This window comes from Amyelois transitella, chromosome 7, assembly GCF_032362555.1.
Source record: "Amyelois transitella isolate CPQ chromosome 7, ilAmyTran1.1, whole genome shotgun sequence".
In the NCBI taxonomy this organism is placed as follows: Eukaryota; Metazoa; Arthropoda; class Insecta; order Lepidoptera; family Pyralidae; genus Amyelois; species Amyelois transitella.
The window spans coordinates 9,627,402-9,633,843 of record NC_083510.1 but is presented as its reverse complement, the minus strand read 5'-3'; the positions used below and the strand labels follow the sequence as shown (position 1 = coordinate 9,633,843).

Below are 6,442 nucleotides of genomic sequence, written 5' to 3'. Positions count from 1 at the left end.
ATTTATTTCTTACAATGTTACCCTACAAAGTTTGTTTAGTTAGAGTTTGAGGATAGACTCTTATTGACTTTAAGCGAAAATATACAAACAGTTGGCACAGTCTAAAACTGTCTTAGCAATTCCTATCGATCTGCATAATTGACAAATATACGTAGATACTTAATTCAAAGCTCTTCTCTAAATAAAAAATTAAAATGACTGTGACATAGGAACGGAAATAACGAAACGTTATTGCCATTTGCCTACGGTACCCTAAAAATACTCTTTCGCAAATTATCGCCTTAATGCCCATTTCTAGATTCGATCGATTGACAATAAAAAAGAGAAACCATATATTAGGAACCATTCCTAATGGGGGAATCCCCTGATTATATTTATAGGTATTCTCCAATACTGCCAAGCGTTTTCGTTTAAATTTTATGGGGAATCCCTCAACTTTATCTACATCAATATTAAGAATATACATATATATATATATATATATATATATATATATATATATATATATACATATACAGGACAAATGTAATGCCTGCGGAACCGCGGCTCTTACGATGGTCTTATATATGCTCCAATCCGTGGAAACTTAAATATCGCGATTTAGATTTTATTGCTGTTATTGGATGATAGCGTCGCGTGATTGGCTGTTGTGATTTATGGCATACAGATGTCGCCACAAGTTTGTTCTTAAACTAGTACCTACCTACTTTGTACCTAAAAGACTGGATCCCACAACAAATTGTGACCTGTTGCTTTTTTGTTTGTGTGCTTTCTTCATAATGTTTGCTTCTGATACGAAATTATCTAGAACTACTAAACGGAAGAATCTTAGAAATCTCTTTTCCGGAGGCAGAGACTACATCTTTCCACTTGCTACGATCCCTGTATACTTTGTTCTCTTCATCCACATTCATAAGTCTCTTCATGCAAGCTAGTCGGTTTCGGGTAGGTTTCATCTTTTCTAGTTAGTTAATACTCTAGAAAAAATGCAGTTGGTGGAATTTGTGGTCTTTCAGTCTTTGTGAGACTATTGGCTCTGTCTAACTCGTAAGGGATAAAGGCGTGATTATATGTATGTATATAATTTCATAATGGTTTCACAAAATGTTTTTTGTTTAAAGCTCTACTTGTTAAACTCACTTGTTGTTGTAATGGTGTGATGAGCTGCGATAAGACAGACGTACATATAATTAAACTTTTGGACTAAGTACGTAAAAATATGGTGAAACTTGAAGACTACGGAACCCTAGAAAGAGACAGTCTACTCCAGGTCGAGTTGGAGGTCTAAATTCTAATAAGTATTTCAATTTCTTTTTTTAAACCAGAAGGGTTGATTCATCTAAAATTGTAAGCAGAAATTCATTTAACACCTACTAGCCCGTGTATGGAGAGACACGTTCTCAGATATTTAAACATCCAGAGGTTCAAATTCAAACAAAGAATGATGGAGACTAGCACAGTAGAGGCATTTATTAAGACAAAGTATATTAGTATAAAGGTACCCTTATCACAATAATTTTCAGCGTTATTTTGTTGAATGATTGAGATTCTGATGATTGAGAGTATGTAATAACCTGCTCATTTACAGGCATCAGAAGGTGGAGGCGGGGGTTTTGGTTTGCACACTTTACCGCCGCCGCCTCGAGCCGACCTAATCGCGGCGGCCACATTGCCGACACGCTCACGGACTTGGGCAGCGACCGCATAGACGAATTCTATCGTTGCACACGGGTCTAATAAGACAGCACGAATGTTCTCCAGGCGGGATCTCCAATCATATTCTCGCATTTTGCATAGAAAGTATGCAAACGAGATGTACAATGCGATCATACCAATAAATAAGCCCATCCAATAAAAAAATCCTCTACGTCTGGGAGGCTCTTTCGGTTTCAGACAATTATGTGGCGTGGGACGTGAGGGCCGGCTTGAGAAAAGGCTTAAGAATCTGGATAAAAAGGAATCGTCAGGTCTGCTGCGAGGAGCGGGAGCGGCGCGCTGCGGCGGCGGCCGGACCACCCTGACGGCTATGGGTGAATTGCTTGCACCAGATGACCTTGGAGAATCAGTTCCTTTGCTTTTTTTAGCCTCCGCTGCAGCCTGGGCGGCTCTCGACGCTCTGATCTTACATTCCGCTTCTAAAGCTTCCTTTAGTTTCCTTTCTCTCTCCTCAAAACTGAAATAAAAATTATAATGGTAAACTAGGTAAGTAGGTTGTGTATAGATAGGGACTTTTGCAGAAACTTCCAATTTCAAAACTATTTGACCCAATTGTATGCCATAATTTAAAAAAAATCCGATGTATGAGTATCTAGTGCATAGAAATATATCAGTCATCTTTTACTTTCATACCAGAACAATATAAGCTCGCGGCTCCACACGCGTTAAAAGTATAAATAATAAATATAGGTATATGGGACAAATTACACAGATTGAGTTAGCCTCCAAGTAAGTTCGAGACTTGTATTACGAGATACGCACTCAACGATATTATTTTATAATAAATACATAGGTATAGATAAACATCCAAAGCCAATCAGAAAAAGTTCTTTTCTAATAATGCTCTGGCCGGGATTCAAACCCGGGACCTCTGGTGTCACAGCGTAGCGTATTACCGCTGCGCCACAGGGCCGTCGTATCACGCTGGTATCTGAATTCCAGGGTCTTTGGCTTAACGTTGATAATACTCGTATGTTGGTGGATCAATCAGTGTCGTTTGTTTTAATTGATAGGTAGGGTATAAAGCGCTTTTTTGCCGTGTGGTTCCCGGCACCAGTACAAAAACGAATAGGACCACTCTATCTCATTGTCATGGATGTCGTAAAAGGCAAGTAAGGAATAAATTAGGGATTCTTTTAAGGCGATGGGCTAGCAACCTGTCACTATTTGAATCTCAATTCTGTCATTATGCCAAGCAGTTGAATGTGGCCTATCTGTCTTTTCAAGATTGTTAGCTCTGTCTGCGCCGCGAGTGATATAGATGTGACTATATGTATGAATGTGATATAATTATGCATACAACTCTCAATATAGGAACCAATTCATTACAAACGAAGGCTCACTTACCAATCACACATAATTTAGTCTGAGCTGACAGCGGCATTAATTTTAATAATCTTCATCAATGGACGAAGATGACCCATAAAATGTTTGGGGTCATTTTGAGGTATTTTTTAATTACATTGTTATATTAAGTTTTATTATATTAGGGTTTGTTGTAGACCTGAGTTGTAGGCTGACATAGACATATCTGTAGATATGTCTAGTGACAGGATACATTTTCATCACATCAAGAAGTATTAATTGTACTCCCGATTCATTTTTTCTTCTTGTGTATTTTGCACTGCAAGAAAAAAAATAAGAATAAAAAAAAAATTAAATAAAATAAAAAGATTTTAATTTGTATATCGTTATAGTTATATTTATAGGTATAGTTCTTTATTGTTAGTGCAGTGGATGGTATATGCGCTATACGAATTTCATTCAGGTCTGTGGTGGCAGGTCAATTGATCCTGCACGTCTTTGTCCCCTTAATGGAATTTTAAAATCATGTACTTTAATATGATTTTATCACGACAATTGATTTGTTTTTACTATAATTATACATTTTTAACTAGCTGTGCCCGCGACTTCGTCCGCCTGGAATAGTTGTTTTGGGCATCATTCATTGATCCCTCAAGGGTGAATAATTTTCCCCCTTTTTTTCTCATTTTCCATTATTTCTTCATTCCTAAAAGTTGCAGCGTGGTGTACTATAAATGTCCTTAAGCCTTCCTCGATAAATGGTCTATTCGACACAAAAATATTTTTTCAATTCGAACCAGTAGTTCCTGAGATTAACGCGTTCAAACAAACAAATTCTTCAGATTTATAATATTAGTATAGATGTACAGTTTAGTAGACTTAGGGTTCATGTTTGATATGATTTTTGCTCCTTTTTTGTTTGAAAACGTATCCCGGATATGCGTTGTATGGATGAAATACCTATTTCTAGATGATGTGAATGCCGTGTGGTTCCCGGCGCTTTCTCATGGATGTCGTAAAAGAGGACTAAGGGAATAGAACATTCATCTCGCGCGAGCTACCATTTAGATAGTTGGGATTCAAAGCAGACAGTACATTCACATCAGGATGTAAGTAAGTAATAATATAACAAAAACTTAGTAGATAAGTACCTACATTGAAACAAAAAAATGTATTTAAAATAAACACTTCCACTGATAACTTTTTATCGTTATCATAATGATGTTGATAACAATTTCTTAGAAGGTTTATTGTGTCTTGTACCTAATAGATAACAAATAATTTGATCATTGTTTGTTAAATATAGATATAAATAAATTTTACTAAAGGGGGAATCACAAAACAACAAACTAACATACATGCATACATATAATCACATCTTTATCCCTTGCGCTGTAAACAGAGCCAACAGTCTTGAAAAAACTGAAATGCCACGCGTTATGGAATTGAGATTCAAGACGTGATAATATGTTTATATGAATTAGGTATAATAATATATATGACATGGATCTATCTCAACTTTTTGATTTAATTTCATGTTCATCAGATATGCTTGTGGTTCCCGGCACCGATACAAAAAAGAATAGGACCACTCCATCTCTTTCCCATGGATGTCGTAAAAGGCGTCTAATGGATATGCTTATAAAATTGCAATCCTTATTTTAGGCGATGGGCTAGCAACCTGTCACTATTTGGATTTCAATTCCATCATTAAGCCGAGCAGCTGAATGTGGCCATTTAGTCTTTCCGGGATTGTTGGCTCTGTCTACCCCGTAAGGGATATAGACGTGACTATATATGTATATGTAATATGTGTTCAACAGATACGAATGAATACAGTGATTTGATTTTCATGTAAATTTCATCATTAAGCCTTACAGCTGAACGTAGTCATAGCGTTTTGAAAAGGCTATTGGCTCTATCTTCCCATAGGGGTTAAAGACGTGATTATATGAATGTGAATAGTTAACAGGTATTTAACTAGGACCCGTCCGTCTCGTTCCCACGGATGTCGTCAAAGGCGAATCAGGGATAGGCTCATAAACTTGGGATTCATTTAGGCGATGGGCTAGCAACCTGTCAACTATTTGAATCTCAATTCTATCATTTAGCCAAACAGCTGAACGTGGCCTATCAGTCTTTTTAAAACTGTTGGCTCTGTCTACTCCGCAAGGGATATAGTTATAGACGTGATTATATGTATTTCAAATTCAAATTAAAACATTTACTTGCATAATATGAGTACAACAAGGTCTTAAATATTATGTATAACAGATCTTCATATTTACCCTTTCGGATGTTGCAAACATTTTTTATGTATTAGTAGACATACAAACTTATACATAGTATGTATTAACTACTTACCGGTGTATCGCCTTTAGTCTTCTTACACGTGCAAGTGTACGGTGCAGCGAGTTGCTGGTTGTAAGTGTCTTTCAGAGACCCCCTGCAGCCCGTGAAGTACAACTTGTAGATGAGAGCTAAGACCCCGGCCCCCACCAGTAGACCAGCGGCGATGGGGACCCACTCGTTGTCCCCAGACCCACCACGATTACTCATACTGAAGACTTATATAGGTTCCCTGATAACATGGCATGACATAGTCCCAACATTGGATATGGCTTTACTTGTTTTTGTCTTCAGCCGCCTCAGGTGCGACCCAATGTGTTAAGGCAAATTGCTTAGTTATGTTCTCGTCAGTACCACGTAAAGGTCCGTAGTATTATTAAGTTGAGTACTCTGTGGCTTATTTTTAGAGAAATTTGTAATTCATAGCTTATATTAACGGGGTACCCATTTTCACAATCAATTTATCATTTGGAGAGAGTATTGCAGATTTACGAGTGACAGAATTGAGTTATCAATGACGGGACGTTATCAAATATGGGTCAATATCTGTCAATGCAGGACAGATAAAAAAAAGCATTTCTTACTTTTAATTTTCTGTATTCCTACATAGGCACTCTATTGTACAATTATAATTCTTCATTCCTAGGTGTTGCGCTCAGAACCACAGATTAAAAACTCAGAACAATCAATCATTCCACATAATACAACGTGTTCTCACTTTTTAGAATTTTGTTTTTTTTTTTTGTATACTTTTTGAATTTTATTTTTTACAAATGAGCCGAAACATTGCTGGAATAAGTTTGATAAATATAGATAGATTTCGTTAATCACCTTCAACTTCAGGTTAGGTAGGTACCTACATATGTTATAAACATACACAGTTTAATAAATCTGAATTCCCATAGGAAATGCTACAAGTTTCCCATAGGATTAGTTTTCTACTGGATGTGGAGACTTCATATGCAAAAAATGGACTAAGAATTGAGGATGTTGAAGACTGAACAAAGTAGAAGTGTCAGTAAGTCAGATACAAGGCTAGTTTTTAAAATTAAAAATCTATGTTGAACTCTGC

The 6,442-nt window shown here is 36.7% G+C and overlaps 1 long non-coding RNA gene across 1 annotated transcript; it reads right to left on the bottom strand.

Annotated features, from left to right (window-relative positions):
- Positions 1-1,450: 1,450 nt before the first annotated feature.
- LOC106130207 (uncharacterized) lies at positions 1,451-5,962 on the bottom strand. The gene is made up of 3 exons (XR_001228492.2): positions 5,386-5,962; positions 3,064-3,340; positions 1,451-2,173 (listed from the first exon to the last, which is right to left on the bottom strand). It is a non-coding gene; the product is annotated as an uncharacterized LOC106130207 (long non-coding RNA).
- Positions 5,963-6,442: the final 480 nt, after the last annotated feature.